This window comes from Magallana gigas, chromosome 9 (assembly GCF_963853765.1).
Source record: "Magallana gigas chromosome 9, xbMagGiga1.1, whole genome shotgun sequence".
NCBI classification, from domain to species: Eukaryota; Metazoa; Mollusca; class Bivalvia; order Ostreida; family Ostreidae; genus Magallana; species Magallana gigas.
In genome coordinates, this window is record NC_088861.1 from 16,948,540 (window position 1) to 16,967,840 (window position 19,301).

The 19,301-nt window shown below is 32.8% G+C and overlaps 1 long non-coding RNA gene across 2 annotated transcripts in view; it reads left to right on the forward strand.

Moving 5' to 3' along the window:
- LOC117691039 (uncharacterized) overlaps positions 1–8,618 on the forward strand; it is a 47,285-nt gene extending 38,667 nt beyond the window's left edge. For both annotated transcript variants that reach the window (XR_010709387.1, XR_010709388.1), the window contains exons 2-3: positions 3,524–3,639; positions 8,161–8,618. This is a non-coding gene — a long non-coding RNA (uncharacterized lncRNA). The remainder of the gene's footprint in view (positions 1–3,523; positions 3,640–8,160) is intronic.
- Positions 8,619–19,301: the final 10,683 nt, after the last annotated feature.

A 19,301-nucleotide genomic window follows, 5' to 3' on the forward strand; every position in this document is an offset into this window, starting at 1 on the left:
AAATATGTTGAGAACAAAAAGACCTTTCATTTGATCTCAAGAAAAAGCGGCTGAACCATCAAATAAAGGACCAAGAGGGGTCTAAAGTTTTTTTTTATTTTTATCTCTTTCATAATAAATATTTTGTAATGCATTATAGAATCAAAAAACTTTGCATGTTAAAAAGTTATCTGACATGCTACATAATTAGGGGTTTTATGGGGCTAGAAGTTCAATATTGTGATCATTTATATCTTAAAAAGGAGAAATATTTTGAAAAGCATTATAAAAGAGAAGATGCTCATAACAACGTTTGAAATAATATTTAACCACTAAAGTTTCATTAAATGGCCCCTATAATGAGATATAGGGTCGGCCCCTAAAACAATCTTTCCCAAATATTTCAAGAACGGTAACAAATTTGGAAACACTTGATGAACAAAATATGTTGAGAACAAAAAGACCTTTTATTTGATCTCAAGAAAAAGCGGCTGAACCCTCAAATAAAGGACCAAGAGGGGTCTAAAAAATTTTTTTTATTTTTATCTCTTTCATAATAAATATTTTGTAATGCATTATAGAATCAAAAAACTTTGCATGTTAAAAAGTTATCTGACATGCTACATAAATAGGGGTTTTATGGGGCTAGAAGTCCAATATTTTGATCAATATATCTTTAAAAAAGGAGATATATTTTGAAAAGCATTATAGAAGAGAAGATGCTCAGAATAATGTTCGTAATCATAAAGATATAAAAAGGTATAGGCTCGGCCCCTAAAATAAATCTTTCCTAAATATCTTTTTGATAACAAAAAGGGGCTTGTCTCTCAAACTACGGGACAAGAGGGATCTCAATGTTTCCAATCAAAACTCTTATACCTGTATCAGAAACAAAACAAGAGCAAGAAGTCCAATACATTAATGATCTATTTGTTTAAAAAAAGAGGATATAGAAATAAAAGGAAAGAGTCTGTTTGAAATTAAAGGATTTTTTATACTATTTCCTAATCATGTTTACCTGGTAAATAGCAAAAAAATTGTCATACATATATTTCAACTTCTAAAATTGGACAGAAAACCTCCTCGTTGCTCGCAACGAGATCGTGTCTAGTTATTATTATTTTTGGGTTTTTTTCTTACAAATTTTGTGCACGCGAGTTCTCGGAAATGGCTTGGCCGATTTTCATGAAACTTTCAGATCTGATAGATATTGATCTGAACCTTATTGGAATTTTTTTTATTTTAATGACGTCATCTCCGTTTCAGAGATATTGACGTTTTAGCAATTTTTAGAGGGCCAGCTTGTCTGCGTACTTCTCTTAGATGACAAAAGATATCAAATTCAAATTTTCAGGAATTGTAGACGAATAATTGTAGTTTTGTCTAAAGTGAATTATTTATGTCTGGCACAAAGGGTGCCAAAGCTCGCCTGGACCCAAAAATTGAGATGTAAAAAATGTTGTGATTTTTCTTGGTTTTCTTAATGTATCTTTTTTATCCAAAAATATTTTGTTAAGACATGTAGAACAGTTAAAATGTATTTTTTAAAGATCTTTCAGTGGACATCAAGAAAAAGGGGCTGGCCCCTCAATTTAGGGACCAAAACGTCTCTGAAGACTTTCTTCCATAGCACTTTACTGAGAAATGTTTTGTAATATATTTAAGAAAGTAAAATGTTCATCTTACACATATAAAACTATATATTATAAAAAGTTTATCATGCGTTACGTAATTAGGGGTTTTTAGGGGCCAGAAGTCTAAAACTTCGATCAATTATATCTCAAAAAAGACAAATATTTTAAGAAGCAACATAGAATAAAAGATGCTTAGAATGATGTTTAAAACAAAATTCAATTATAAAAGTTTCGTTATCCGGCCCCAATAAAGAGATATGGGGTCAGCCCCTAAAATGTCCTATCCCAGATAGCTCAAAAACGGTAACGAATTACTAAAAGTTTGTTGAATAAAATATGTTAAATATCAAAAGACCTTTCATATGATGTCAAGAAAAAGGGGATGGCCCTTTATTTAATGGGCAAAAGGGGCTCTAAAGTCTTTCTTCCATAGCACTTTACTGAGAAATATTTCGTAATATGTTTAATATGTTTTGTAATATATTAAAGAAAGTAAAATGTTCATCTTACACATATTGAACTATACATTATAAAAATTTATCATGCGTTACGTAATTAAGAGTTTTAAGGGCCAGAAGTCCTTCGATCAATAATAATCTCAAAAAAAGACAAATATTTTGCAAAGCAATATCACATAATAAATGCTTAGAATGATGCTCTAGTCAATATTCAATCATCGAAATTTTGTCATATGGCCCCAATAAGGATATAAAGGGTCAGCCCCTTAAACAGTCTTTACAAAAGACCGGTAAAAAATGTTTAACATTTGTTGAACAAAATATGTTTAATATCAAAAGACCTTTCATTTGATATCAAGAAAAAAGGGCTAGTTCCTCAAATTAGGGGCAAAAAAAGCTCTAAAGGATTTAATCTATAGAACTTTACTGAGAAATATTTTGATATATGTTTAGGAAGCAAAAATGTTTATCTCACCTTTATTTAACAATAAATTATTTTATCATGCGTTCCGTAATTAGGGGTTTTAAGGGACCAGAAATCCAAAACCTTTCTATCAGATCTCAAACAGAACAAATATTTTAAAAAGCATTATTTTGAAAATCGATATAGAATAAAAAATGCTGAGAATGATATTCCTAACAATATTAAACCATCAAAATTTTGTTATGTTGCCCCGATAAGGAGATAAAGGTTCAAATGTCAATGTCAAGGTCAAATAACCTACAAAAATCGCACGGAAGACTTCCTCGTTGCTCGCAACGAGATCATGTCTAGTTATTTCTTTTTTCTTACCAATTTTGTGCACATGATTTCTCAGAGATGGCTCGATCAATTTCATTCAAATTTTCAAGATTAACGCAATTTTATCTGAAGTTGATTGTTTTTCATATATTTTTGAAAAACACTTCCGGTCGGAAGTTATCGTCCGTTTACGACTTTAAAAAGTCAATTTTGTCTGTCAGGTTTCGCGAAAACGAGTAAAGATACAGGGCTAAAATTTTCAGAGATGATAGATCTACTGTTTTTCTGGTGCACCTGGGTCAAGAAAGTGTCCGCCGTCACTTCCGGTCGCCACCGGAAGAAAATTTGAAAAATTGAATTTCTCGACTTTTTTTATTTTTTCATATTTTTCTTTGAGATTTTCAAGTGACCCTCTTACTTATTCAGAATATGTAATTGGTTTTAAAATCGATTAAGGCATTCTTGAGAAATTAAACATCAAATTTTGAAGCAAGAGTCTGAGTAGCTCAGTCGATAGAGTCGTGGACATGGCCCATGTGACCCGGGTTCAAGCCATGAGTGCCGCAAATTTGTTTTTTACTATTTTTCGCTTAGATGTACGATTTTATCTTTGAATTGATAAGTTTAATCTAATCTATTCAGAAATCGGACGGAAAACCCACTCGTTGCTCGCAACGAGATGTGTCTAGTTCTTTTTATTTTTCTTGTAGATTTCTCAAAATGAAGACCATAGCGCTGGTTTGTTTGGTGATGTGTCTGACCTTTGGCATGACATCGTCCCAATATGACTATGGGGATTCTGGGGAAGACGGAGATGTGCTAAGTAGTATGTTCTATGTTATTATATTATAGCAATATTAAACATAATTCAAGATGTTTTCCTGTATACATAAGGATTCTCGGGGATATATATTTTTGTCAATTTTAAATAGAAAAAAGATGTACATGAACGTTTCATCAGATTAATGAAAAAAACAAAAGGTTGTACCCAATTATTCGCAACTTTTGATAAACATTTAAAAAAAGATTATGTAGACAAATTTTGTAAAAATCTTATATAACTAGTGATTTTGAATATAAACATAATAATGAATGAAATAATACAAATTATTAGAATTTGTATTTTAAAGATACAGTAAAATAGATTTAAGAGTTCAATTTAAACAAATAATGACCAAAATAAAAGACAAAATACCAATTTTTGATTGGAAATTAAATAGGAAGCCTTCTTACTCTGTTCCAATTTTAAACTTTGCCAAAATAAACTGAGCCAATCCCATATTAAAATTTTCACTTCTGATTCCGATTACAAAACAAAAAAATGCGTCACATTTTTTTTTAATTTTCCTAAACCCATGAAAAATGGGATTATTGTAAGAACACTAATGAAGACGCTCCAGAAATTTGAGGAAACGAAATGATAAGTACGTTGCTTTACTTTTTTTACGTCCTTGAATTGTAGTTATAGATTTAACAATACACAATTATTCTTAAAACCTTTTTATTTGTATTAAACCCACGAGATTTCTTAAAGAATTTTATTCTCTTAGGTAACCCGAATTTCTTTTTTCGATTAATGTCGCTACAGTTAGACTATGATAAAGCAGAGCACAAAACATGATTTTTAACTTTCGCTTGTTTTTATGGTTATGTTTACGAGAAACGTATGCAGCATGTCCACAATTAACTTTATTATATATCTAAAACGAGTACACAACTTTAATCAGTTTGATGGTAACAAGTTCTGCATTCTGTCAAATATGAAAGAGTCTTAGTATGTTTTTATTTTGACATTTCCTTTTAAAAAATATCGGTTTCAGGACCTATCAGTAAAAAAAATATCTTGAAAACTTTGAAATGTGAAAAATATCATAGGGAAACACATTTAACCACTGGTTTAGTTTACTCTATTTTTTGTATTCTGATTGTTTTAACTTCCGGGATATTATCTGAACCGCAAAAGTTTGATGTTGTCTATCAAACTTAGTATTAAAAAAAATCACTTCAGAAAATGCAAAAAAAAAAAAACTTAAGCATACGTATTTTGGTAGGTATCAAATTGCAAAAAGCAAATATTTTAGAGATACGCTATATATCTGATGATCCATAGATTTTTTATTATTCATTCAGATTTCACTTGACAATTATGTCGAATATGAAGATACAATAGATAATTACATTTTCATAAAAAAATGTACAAAACCTGATAGATTTCCCTTTTCTGTTATACAAAATTTTTTGGGAGAGCTTTCTTTTTCGTGGTAGGGTTGGGGTGAAAAGCTCAAGCTTCAAAGTTGTTTCTCTATTGTAATAGTTCATGTATAGGTAAATACAGGAGGGTATATAATAAAAGTTGGTCTTTACAATGTTTACTTATTCCGGTGAACAGGATTAATATCTCATAGATAAGCATGGGTCAAGATAATGCTCTACGTTAAGCCTCTAACTCTAATCCATGCCTGTCAACTAGATGTGATCCTGAACACCAGATAAGATTTATATATATATATATATATATATATATATATATATATATATATATATATATATATATATATATATATATATATATTATAATAAAAAACTTTAAAACACTGTTTCAAAATATTTCGACCGTGTTACCGGTCTTCATCAGTCGGTGTTTATTGTCTATAGCAACACAACGTATAACATATACTTTGACGTCACAATAGGAATACAGTCTTGCAAGCGACGTCATACAACAATATTGCGCCAAAAACATATGAAATATAGGTGAGAGTCTAAAGAAAGCACATTGATAGCCGTAATTAGTACATTAACATGTAATATATGAAAAATGTATAGATAACGGGGCATAAAATATAGGAAATGGCTATACAAACTAGTAATAAAGTAGTCTAAAGACAATAATGTTCCCTTTTGTTGATACCAAAAGGCATATAAGTATTTATTTTTTTTCTTCCACAAATTTTCTCTGAATTTTCTGTAAGTTTCATCTTTGTACAATTTTTCGATACCTATTACAGAATAATCATCAACTGTATGTTCGTCAGTATAAAAATGCATTGCTACAGGGTCGTTAGTTTCTCTCCTGATCAGTGACAAATTTAAAACATGTCTTTGGTATAAAGTCACCCCCGTTTCCCCAACATATACAATTTTGTTACACTTTTAACAAAACACCCCATAAACAACATTACTTGACTTGCAATCGATATGATTTTTAACTTGATACGTTTTGCCCTTAGAATCTTGAAATTGGCCAGAACAAATAATATATTTACACATAACACATTTTTTTGCACCACACGGCTCGCATAAGGGTTGTTTTTTTTAAAAAGAGGTTATTATGTTTCTTATGGACCAATATGTCTTTCAAGTTTTTGTCTCTCCTGAATGCCACTATAGGTGTGTTATGAAACGCAAGTTTTAGGCTATCGTAATTTTCGAGAATTTTATGACGTTTCTTTAATATTTGATGAATATTTGGTAGTCCTCTGGAGTAGTTTAACACACACGGAACACGGTTACATTTTTTGTTATTTTTTCTGTAGTTAAATAACTCCGAGCGGTTGAGTTTATCCACCTTCACCAGCTGATCCTCGACCTCGTTGTTGAAATATATCCACATTTGCGTAAATTAATTTTAATTTTCTCCCGTTGTTTGAAATATCCCTCATCTGTTGAGCAGATTGCGCGCGCGCGAATATCCAGTCCAAATGGTATAGATTTTTTTGTAGATTCAGGATGGCTGGATTTTTTTTATTTAGGTACATGTGTTTGTCAGTGGGTTTACTGTACAGGTCGGAAGAAAGAAATCCTTTTTCAATAGAAAATGTAAATATTTCTATGGGGTGTTTTGTAAAACGTGTAACAAAATTGTATATGTTGGGAAAACGGGTTGATACAGTTGATGATTATTCTGTAATATGTATCGAAAAATTGCACAAAGATGAAACTTACAGAAAATTCAGAGAAAATTTGTGGAAGAAAAAATTAAATACTTATATGCCTTTTGGTATCAACAAAAGGGAACATTATTGTCTTTAGACTACTTTATTACTAGTTTGTATAGCCATTTCCTATATTTTATGCCCCGTTATCTATACAATTTTTCATATATTACTTGCTTATGTACTAATTACGGCCATCAATGTGCTTTCTATAGACTCTCACCTATATTTCATATGTTTTTGGTGCAATAGTGTTGCATGACGTCACTTGCCAGAATGTATTTCTGTTGTGATGTCATAGTATATGCTCTACGTTGTGTTGCTATAGACAATAAACACCGACTGATGAAGACCGGTAACACGGTCGAAATATTTTGAAACAGTGTTTTAAATTTTTTTATTATTCATTGAATAAGAGACTTTGGTTATATATATATATATACAGTTAACCTCGGTTATAGTGAAGTCCTAGGGACTTATGGAATTACTTCGTTATATCCGTAATTCGTTATATCCGTATAACGAGTTTGTTATAATATCTATAGCCAATTCACTATATACATGTTTTCTCTCACCAGGCTATAAGTTTTAATAATTTAGGCTTAAAATAAAAATACATTACTTTGAAACATTTAGAAATCGGATTGTAAACTAAAAAAATTATATGAAAATATATTCATTCAAACTATTTTGTTTAATGGAAGTGCAAACTATTTAAAACTGTAAAGAAATTCGTTATAAGGGTGTTAAATTTTGTTTTTATTGACCTCTAGGGGACTCCAAATCAGTTCGCTTTATCCGTATATTCGAATTCATTATAACCGTATAATTTTGCAAAGAATTGTTAAGAATTTTACCGGGGACTCAAAAACACTTCGCTATATCCGAGAATTCGCTATAACCGTGTTCGTACTAAACACGTTTTACTGTGTATATATATATATATATATATATATATATATATATATATATATATATATATATATATATATATATATATATATATATATATATATATATATATATTTATATATATATATATATTATGGTAATAAATATTACTAATAGTCTTAAAAGTATTCTTATACGACTGTAAAACGTCTGAAGAAATGGAAGGAAAGTGCTGACGTTTTACAATTAGTGTTGGTTTTTTTATTTTATAGAGAGAAAGAGAGAGAGAGAGAGAGAGAGAGAGAGAGAGAGAGAGAGAGAGAGAGAGAAAGAGAGAGAGAGAGAGAGGGAGAGAGGGAGAGAGAGAGTTAGGGTTTCCAACAGCACCCGCTTTTTTATTTTGTTTTAATTAAAAGAAATTGCATGCACAAAAAAAAACTTAGGCGAAAGAACCTATAATAGAAACATACATAAGGAACTGTTTCTTCTTTAAACAATGAAGTTTATATGGTTGGTTATAGGTCACAATGATCATGGTTACCATGGCTGCAGACACCGCGTAGCATTCTCAGCGGTTACGTCAAGCTCAGCAAGATACAATTCTGGGACCACCATACGATTTACCACTGTCAAAACTAACTACGGACATGCTTACAACAGCGGCAATTACCGCTTCACTGCCCCTTCTAATGGTCTGTATGTCTTCTCTTGGAGCATTGGTACCCACAAAAGCTATCATGGTGAAACCAAACTGATGAAAAACGGCTCTACGTATCACCGATCGCACTGTGCTGGTGTTTATCAACAATGCGGTGCCACCATCACCATCATTCTGAACAAACACGATCAAGTCTGGCTTGAGTCATCAAATTCCTTGACGTATGCCTTTACCGGATACTCATCTTTCTCTGGATGGAAATTAAACTAAACAATGTTTTGTCGATGACTGAACATCAATAAAAAGGGATTACAAAATGTTGTACCATTCTCTTTTTCATTTAGTTGTCTTTTCTATCTGAATGCACTTAAAAATAGATTTTTTTTTCTTGTGATGTTAAATATCTTCGCATATTTCGTGGTTACTGCTTATCCGATTTTTTTTTCGGAACATCAATGCTTATCACCAGTATACCAATAATACATGTAACTGTCGTTTCAACATTTACAATGCAATTATAATCAACTAAATATTAACCAAGATAATTTCTTTTTTAAGGAGGATGAACGTAGAGAGGAAACCAATGAACCCCTTTCAAAATTTTTTTTAGAATTTTTGATCGTCATAATATGCATTCAATCCAACATGTAAAATCTCATATTTACTGCTTTTATATCTTTTGGCAACAGTTTTGGTCAGTTTCGAGCAGAAACTAGCTAGTTCAAGAAATGTTTACATTTTTTGTCCTCAAATGTACAAGATGGCCGCATATTCCCCTTAAAGCATTAACTGCAAAGGATACAATGATATCTTCTTGATAACTTGATAAATCAAAATATCAAACAACGATGAAATGAGTGTGACAAAGACAAACTGCTTACCGTATAAATGTACGTTTATTTTAACAAATGATTTTATCTGAATGATAAAAAAGTTTGATATAGATCCCTGTGAGATTGTTGTAATTACGATATTTCATGTTCGCCCCGAACGAATTTTTCTTTTAGTTCTTTCTTTATGTCACGTGATGGCCAGGGTATAAAAACAGCTGTCGGCTGGATAATCAGACAAAGAGAGAAGTCGGTGAAATTGAATAAATGGTATTGTGTTGATACAAAGCTTGTCCGTTCTAAACAGTGGTCAGTGCTTTTGGCAGGCCATAGAGAGGTGGTCCTCTTGATATTGTAGGTTAGGCATTGCTACAGCTTAGCTTATATAATTTTCTAACACCAAATCTGCCTTGAAGGCCCTGTACGTCCGCAATTAAATATATTACCCAAGTGTCTCTCTATAATTCTGAGTAGAAATTCCTAAGATACGATTCCATCAAGTCTATATCGACAGCGGTTTTGGTGTATTAATACTGCCCACGACCGATCTGGTTCATAATGTGTTTCACTTAGCTTCACCACTTATCACAACATCGCTTATAGTCCAGATTAAAAGCCATTTTTGTTATTATGTCATCCTCAAAACATGAGCTTGTTCCAGTATCTCACCATGCAGATCCACCGTCGAAATTGATTAGGAAGCCAGCCTACCTCACAAAAATTCTGTGAACTCCCAGAAAGTATCTGATTGCTCTGTTCTGTATATTGTCTATAGCCTAAACCTTACAGTAGCTCCTCACACAAGCTCAATGATCTAAGATAGGGGCAACACACGAGAAAAATAGTTTTTCGTACGACGTAAAACCAAAATATGTGTTATTAATATGTATTTTGGCGATGATTTGTTCAAGTGCACGTCCACCACTTTTAGCTAGTAGTTCTGCGTTGTTATTGAAACAGCCATTGTAATTAAATGTCACTCACTAGGTATTTGAAATGATCCACAGTCTCTAGGGCATTACTACCGATAGAAAAATTGCAGTTCGGTTTTTTCATGTTGTTTTGAATAAAGTGAACGCATTAGACTTATTCGTATTCATAAAAACTCTCCATAGTTTGCACCACTGGTGAAGCCTGTCTAACACACGTTGATCGCCCGCTTTGTATTTCGCTTGCATTGCTATGTCGTCCGCATAAAGTGCATTGTAATAGCGAGAGCTTCAATTCCCCAATATCCACACCGAGACCGAGTGCAATACTGTCTTGTACATGTAAAAGGTCATAATTAAATATCGAATCCAATGTGGGAGACTGGCTTTCTACTTGTTTCACTCCAGTGTTACAATAAAGGCTTACCGTTTAACCACACATGGAAACACACTGCCAGAAATGTCATTAACTAATAATTTGTACAGCATCATTACTGTAGATCCTAATGATACAGGGAAGGAGAATAACTCCTCTATATAGGAATATAGGATCTGGTCTGTAAGAATCTAACATATGATTGCTTTACGTCAAACTGATGGAGCAATTTTAGAACCAAGAATAAACTGAAATAGTCAATGTCTCAATGACTTTTTTGATATCTTAACACTCCCTAATGTATATCACCGTATCCACTTGCGGACTTTGATTTGGCTTTGAAGACAAAAGTTCATTTTATCAAATAAAATATATCTGTTAAGTGTTTCATTTGGCGGATATGTCGGATTGTCCATTCTTGACTCTAGAGAGTGTTTGTTTGCTCTCGCTTGTTTAAAGTGTCCTTGGTCAAAAGCATTACTGATATGAAACATGAAAATTATGTTTAAGTATACTGAGTATTAAGCCAATACATATACACTTAACAAAACCTCTAAATGTTCACCAAGTTTTATATATTTCCCATATAAAATAAGCACATTTATTTGTCTTGCCGTCAGTGTTACTGATTTTCACTAAACTTTCAAATTGTTAAGAACGATACATTGACTTTGACCTCAGGTTGCGACCAGAGATGTTGACCTTTGCTAAATATCACTAACTCTTCCGGTTTGGTGGAATTTTGCGAAGAGCTTTTGGATTGCTTTAAGTTGCTGATGAAAATGATATTCACTCACGAATAAAAAAAATGTATCAAAATAACGTTGCTTCATGTTTAAAACAATGCCGAGGTCAAAACAAACAGCAAATCTGAAATAAATACGATCTGTTCTGGAAACAATGCAGACAATGATATTCCAACGGCTCTAGCTGTGTTTGCGGTAAACATTTTGGCCATGTTAAGTGGTTTTCTTTTTCAACTATCACCAAAAACTAAAATCAATAACAAAAAATTGACAATCATATTACAAAATATAGTTAAGCATGCCAAGAAAATTTTTATGTTTTGTCACGGGTAAATGATTTCAATCAATGTTGTTTTATTTTTTCTGTGCTGTTGATGAGAAGATATATCCGTTACGAAATGTTGAGTTTTTCAGAGCATTTTATTTCGTTATTTCAAAATTGTTCTAAATATTAGGATGAACACTTAGAAGTTTTGTTGAGTGTATGTTATGCATACAGATTCATTGAATCTAGGGCTATTATGGATCGGATACCTTAAGTCCACAAAGATATTATACTAATATACATGTCTATGATTTGTAATGCTATGCTTCTAAATGTCTTATTCTATTAGATTGCAGATGCTTACATGACTTACAAATGAGTTCAAAAAGCTAAAATCCAGTAGCTTTTTACAATTTTTACTTTTTGCACTTCACACACGTTTATAGCCCTCTTGACTTATGAGTATTTTATATTCGATGCTGAGGAAAGAAATTATGAAATTGATACGACAGGTATACAGGCATTTTCACCGCCGCATCCAAAGGTGTATATGCATTTTCGTAGACCATTCACGCTGGGGGTTCACATCATGCTGGCGCAAAGGCAATTATGGGGAAATGGCGGCAGTGTTGACACAAAATGGAATCGCAAAAGGGTTGTCAATGCAGATACAGGAAAAAAATGGGATGACGCTTCTGTCTCAGGGTTCATGATTCTGGCTGCTTCGAAGGGAGGTTAATTTCAAATCATCTCTCCATAGGATGGCCAAGGCGCGATGTACAGCAACCTTGTGAAAAGGGAGACATCCTTTCTTTTCAGGGTAATGGATTGCTTAGCTGACTGATGACAGCATATGCTACAATTTTTGTCGAATATCAAATAACAAATAAAAACGATTCCTACAACATAACATTAATACACAATGAAAATATCAAAGTGAAGAAGAAATAGATTCAGCATTCGCAGGCTGATTTTCAACTAATAAGTCCATGGATCTCATAATTAATATTTGTATGAGCAAAATAACTGATTAAACTCTGACTAATATACCCGCACAATAATATAAACGCGTGGTGCAGAAAATGACGATTACGAATTAATTAGGATATTACCAATTCAAAGGCTGTTTACTTCAGAAAAAAATATATCGAAAAGAAGCAACTTTGATTTTTATTTTGGGAAAAATAATTTGGACTACGGGGTGTCTTAATTATATCAGGTAGTGATTTTTGACGAAAAACGTTATTTTAAGGTGAAATCTGAAATTTTAGCCAAGTTCGGAGGAAGTGATGAAGGATCCGTCCTGTAAATAAGCAATGCCATCAAGTCAATTAGCTTCCAAATCTACCAAAAAATCAATAATTGTGTCGCTCCACTCTTTGATTACAGCAGTGAGCACTGTATCGAAATTGTACCTAATTGAGTCCTCCAACATTTTCTAGGCGTTCATCAGCTTACTCCGTTGATAGCAGTTCAAGGGGAAAGCGGGTGGTTTAGCTTTAAATGTCGCCACAAAATGAAAATGTTGAGTCATTGGAATCGACAAATATACAATTATGATAAATAAAATCGTGTGTGTTTCTTTGGAACAGAGGGTAAAACAATTGTTCTACCTGGAACTCTCAAGTTAAAAATAACATGGAATCTTTTAACATGGAAAGTATATACACCAATTTTACACCTGATAATTATACCCGCACTTTCTAAAGAAAGTTCGGGTATATTGTTGTTACCCTGTTCCGTCCGTCCGTCCGTCTGTCACGTTTTATTTTCTCAAACTGTTCTTACATCTTATAAACCAGCAAATTGAACTCTTGGAGTTTGATTTCTGGGGGTCAAATAATTGGTAAAAAATGACGTTTTTTCACAAAAAACCTTCTTCCTCGAACTCCTCCTACATTTCCAACAGTAGCCAAATCATCTCTTGGAATATGTTTTAGGGTATCCTACAGATGCGCAATAAGGTTTCGGAATTTTCAATTTTGTCCTGGGGGTCATTTAATAGCTGAAAATGACGGGTTTTTTTTTTTTTTACAAAAAAACTGGTTTCAAAAACGTCATTTTTTTATCAGTAGCCAAATGATCTTCAAGAATATGATTGGGAGTGTCATATTGAAGTGTAATCAGGTTCCAGAATTTTTTTTTATTAAGGGGATCAGTGGGCAACAAAAAAAGACGTTTTTTTGCGAAAAAAAGTATGGTTCCCAGTACTCCTCTTACAACTTTTGGAGTAACTCTGTCATCTCTTGGGATATAATTGGGGCTGTCCTATAGATGTGTAATAAGGTTTTAAAAATTAGAATTTCCTCCAGGGAGTCAAATAGTAGCAGAAAATTGACGTTTATCACTAAAAAAAAAAAAAAAACATAGATCCTAGAACTCCTCTTATGATTTAATGGATAGACACATCATATCTTGGGATATGATAGGGACTGTCCTATAGATGTGCAGTAAGGTTTTAAAAATTTAAATTTCATCCAGGGAGTCAAATAGTAGCAGAAAATTGACGTTAATCACTAAAAAAAAAAACATAGATCCTAGAACTCCTCTTATGATTTAATGGATAGACACATCATATCTTGGGATATGATAGGGACTGTCCTATAGATGTGCAGTAAGGTTTTAAAAATTAAATTTAACCATGAGGCCCATTACCTACATACCTTTTGATGCCGTTTAATTAAGGATCAAGAATATATATGGTTAAGGGGTAGGGATCTCAACCGTTTTCGAGATATTCGTGCACTTCCTGTTCGAGGGGGGTCACGACCACCCCCGGGGCCCATGACCTACATACTGTTTGATGCCCCTTGACACAAGGAACAATAATATATATGGTTTAAGGGTGGGGATCTCAACTGTTTTGAAGATATTAAGGGACTTGCTGTTCGAGGAGGTCAGGACCACCCACAGGATCCATGACCTACATAACATTTGTTGCTCCTTGACATCAGAACCATGAATATATATGATTTAGGGGTCACGATTATAACAGTTTCTGAGATATATGGTAATTTCAAATTCCTGGGGGGTGGGGATGACCCCAGGGGTCAGATCAAATAAACCCTATATATTGCCAGTAACAGTCAATATATGATTATTAAAACCCTATATTATTATCTTTGTCCGTCTTCAAGTTACATTTGTACCATTTACAATACAGTCTACTATTCTTCCTACAAGGTTCAATGTTAGACCCCACACCCTTTTGACAGCCCCCCCCCCCCCCGAAAAGTGGGTGTCTAACCCAAAATGAGAAAATCAAACCAGGATGCACAACTAGATATGCAGGCCTATCATATCCTAGAGTTTTGTACAATTCTGTTCAGCAATCTTTGAGAAACAAGTTCAAAGCGGGAAAGAAGACGAATAATAATAATACATGTATTAAGAACCGTACAAAAACAATAAGTCTCCAAAGGACTATGTGCGGTATGGTCAAATATCTGCCCCCGATTTCAACCAATTTTTAAATAGTATCGTATAAAAATAAAATCTTCACAAATCATTGTATAGAGGATGCCTATAACTTTAATAAGGTGGTGCAGGACACCTGGATATTGTGATGTATACTTCCTCTTAATTGAGATAAACAATAAAGTATAGATATTAATTAAATATTTACCCCCAAAATAATGTTACCTGACATTGAAGCGCAAAGGGTTAGAGCGTTTACATGTCTGTAAGAGCATTGGGGTTCAAGATGTATTTTTGGTAATTTTACTATTGATATAAATGAATTTTCATGGGGGGAGGGGGGTCTCGACCCCTCACTCCAACCCCTTCTCTAAATCTGTGCACACGATGATGTACATGTAGGCACACAGAAGAAGCAAATCTAAAACCGGCAACCGCCACGGGGAGGGGGCATAGTTTAATTTTAATTTTGTTTGTAATAATTATATAGACTATTACACTTTCTATGACATGAAATGTTAAGATTATTGATTAACTGAAAATTCACTGTAAACAGTTCAAACCCAAATTGCACATAAAGTGCTGCTCATGTGTATTATCATATGGGAAGGGACCATGAAAATCATAATTTTTAAATGTATTACAGAAGCTTGCATGTGGCCTTCATTTTTAATTAAACTGGTACAAAACAGTGTTATTTAGGGGCAAACACTTGGTGCGGGTACATGTATTACTGTCTAATGACAGCATCTAGTTTACACTTGTCAGAGGAGAAGTCACAAACCGAATGGCTCAACAATGTTCAAGGTGTACTAAACTTAGGATATATATCCTTTCTAAATCCAGCTTCATAGTTGACAGATATGTTACGCTAGATCTCTCCAAACCCTATAGATCAAAATAAGCAATGTTTAGATGATGGTGCTCTTCCCCTTAGAATTGAAAGAGGTTGTCACAGAGAAAAATTGGTGTCGGACAGAATATGTAACTTATGTGACTTGAATGAAATTGAAACTGTAAAGCATATTTTATTACTTTGTCCTATAAGTCAATATATAACCAATTAAAGCAGTGTTCTGTTTGTTGATCTATCATGTAACTACCCCCGCAAAATCGCTCATTTCATTTATGAATTATACAATAAGACAGAAACACTCGACAAAGCTGCCGTTCCTCCAAACAATGCAAATGTTGTTTACTTTATGACAGTTTTAAGTGACTTATTGATCTGTTTGGCCGGGTGAACTGATATCATATTTGCAAAACGAATTTTGTAATTATGATGCAATACACATGTCACTATAATAAACCATTGTATAACTACTACATGTATTGCTGTAAACCAGTTATAATTCATTAACTGAAATGAATTGACTGTTAAGGTAAACGTTGTTTATAAATTTGACGTCGTTTTGTACTAGTTTTCGGCTCTTGTATAAAATGTGTCAGTTAATTTCTGTTAATAAAAAAGTGAATCCAAACAAAAGTAAGTACGTCTGCTGCCACACATTTATAATTGTATTGTATTATATGATTCTTTTATTTATATCAAAAGGGAAAATATGTCTGTTAGAAAATGTCCCTAATTAACTAAAGCATTATGCTTTATCTGGTTTTATCCATTCTTGAAAACGACGATAGACTAAAGATACAGGTACTCATTTGCATAGAATAATTGGCACTTCTTTGTTGATCTAACACGCTCTTAGTACGAACTATTTTTAAAAAGTTTTGTATTTTGCAGTTACTCTACGGAATAAGATTAGATTAATAAGGTATATCTATAAAGTATTATATAATTTATAGATAAAACACAACACATAGATTATATGCAGTTATAAAGTTAAAATATCAAACTTTAGACATGGGCAATGTAAAAACCGAACTACTATTAAACATTTACCTGAGGTGACTCCAGCTGCTTACATTCAGGTACTAATTACCTATAGAATTTAAAACTTTGTGGGAGGAACATGTATAAGAAATTCGAGGAATAAATAGTAGTTTTAAAAAATGTTACCATTGAGTGTAATATGAGGTCATTAATCGTTTAAAGCTTAAGCTGACGGCAGGCATTTGATATATCAACATCAATTTACCAACTTTTATTCGAGTACGATCTTTTATACTGGTGCTATATATGAATTCACATTATCATATATCAATACATTTCATTACATCGCGTTTTTGAATTTAATTCACATATGTGCTAGGCACATATATGATAGGATTCAATTTATAATACTAAACCATTAAAGCTGTCGAGACATAGCTGAAATTTATCAGGGACGCTTGTAAAAACCGTTTGTATATTCAAAATTACAAATGAAGTGCTTGTGCATGTGGCACTAAGTTTTGAGCACAAGTGACCAGCACCACTTCGAACTTGTTTGTATTCAATGGTTCATTTCCAAAATATGATGAGTTGTGTGACAAAAATTGCCATATACATGTATCTGTTAATCATGTCTCGAACAAAGCAATGTGCTGAACAACATCAAATGAACAGTTATTATCTAAATGTATAATTAACACATTATATTTGTTAATGAATTATATAATTTTTTTTCAACATAATGTCAATAAATTCACGTATGATTTGAATTCAGTGGAGACAGGACACTTATCACGTTACTTTCGTTGATCACATATTAGTAATTATAAAATACCAGTACAGTAATAAACATTGTAGATGGCAGTGTGTTTGAATCGTGTATTTATCCCATGGATATACATGTACTAAAGAGTAAAAATCTTTGTCAATTTACATCCCCTAAAATCAAAACTGTGTAGCTAAAATAAGTCTGATATATTCTGATTATTTGTTTAATATAACAATTTCTCTTTTAAAAACAATGTCATGACTGCAGATCCAATTGCAGATTCCAAACAGATTTTTGTTGATCTAAAGAGGGATTCATTGCATCCATTATCCCATGAAGAGAGCATCTGCTGATTTGGCTGTCTTACAATCCATACCCTCCTGTTTCCCTACATTTTTTATGTTGTTCCATTCCCATGAATGTACAATGGTTCTTAACTCCTTTCTTGTTGCAACAAGTTATGTTCCAGCGTCTGCTTTCATTTTTCGGAGATATCCACGTATTGACACAAATCTACGCAATACTATCATTAAACTTTCAACAATATAACCTTCAGCAAAGTCAATATATACAGCTCTAGATACTAAACAGTACTCCATATATTTTCCATATGTCCTTTTCTTTACAGTAAATTTGATAACCAGTGGTCAAAATAAGTCCACATCACAGAAATAGAAAGGTGGAGATGGCTTGATTCTGATGTCTGGAATTTGTCCCATTTGCTGAGATTCTGTGATTTTAAATATTTTCCTGCAAGTCACACATTTGATTTCACACGTCTTATTATGTTTTTACTTTTATATTAAGTATCTACTTAGAAGTTGCCAATAGTAACATCAACTTCAGCATGATCTCTGTCATGAATTTCTTCATTATCATCTGGAAGATCCTTTTGCACATGTCTAATCCAATTGTTTTCTGCCCTTTTCAATTGCTGATAGACAATGTACTATGCCTCAAAAACTGCGTTTTTATACGATAAGTTGTAAAAAACATGTCAGTCTGAGAAGCTTCTGTAATGTTGATATTCTGTTGTGATCAACAATTTCTGACACACTCATACTTTTCCTGTTTCTCATTGTTACTGTAGCATCAGTATGATACAATGATATCAGAGATTTCCTTTACTTTTACATCTTGTTTAAAGGCAAATTTTTCAAAGGGGAGATATTCCATCACACAGACTCGCTGTTAATTATACTTGGTGATGTTAAGTTCTGGTTTTTTTTGGGGGGGGGGTGGGGGGGGTTGTTTTTTTTGGGGGGGGGGTGTTTCTTTTTTTTTTTTTGTTTTTTTTTTTAGAGAGTCGATCTTACTGTTGACAACCATTCTGATTACCTTGACAAACAATATCTGAAATAGGAGCTAATCCAAGAAAGAAAGAAAGTCAAGTAAAGGGATAAATTGTTTATAGTTCATATCCTTCTTCATTTGTAGAACCCACTCACGTTTCTGAACTGGAGAAAGAATTTTTCTCAATTTCTCTTATCATAGTTGTTGTATTCATTTCTCTGGCCATATTAACACGTTCTAAATCTAAGTAACATCTTTCTTCAACACTGTTTATAAAATACAAATGATCCCCATCAGGAATAATTTTGAGTTTTCGAATGTCGAAAAGTATGGAATCTGTGAGTCTTTCAGGTCTACCATATTTCAGTTCAAGTCTTTTCCACATTTCTTCATAATCATTATCTACACCCGGCACTGTTTTAAGACCCCTATCAAAAAATATCCATTGAACGGAAAGAAAATGATCGTGGATATTAAATGTCTTAGAGAGGATTTCTTTATGTTGATGTTATTAACCAAATGAAAAAAGTATTCAGTAATGATTT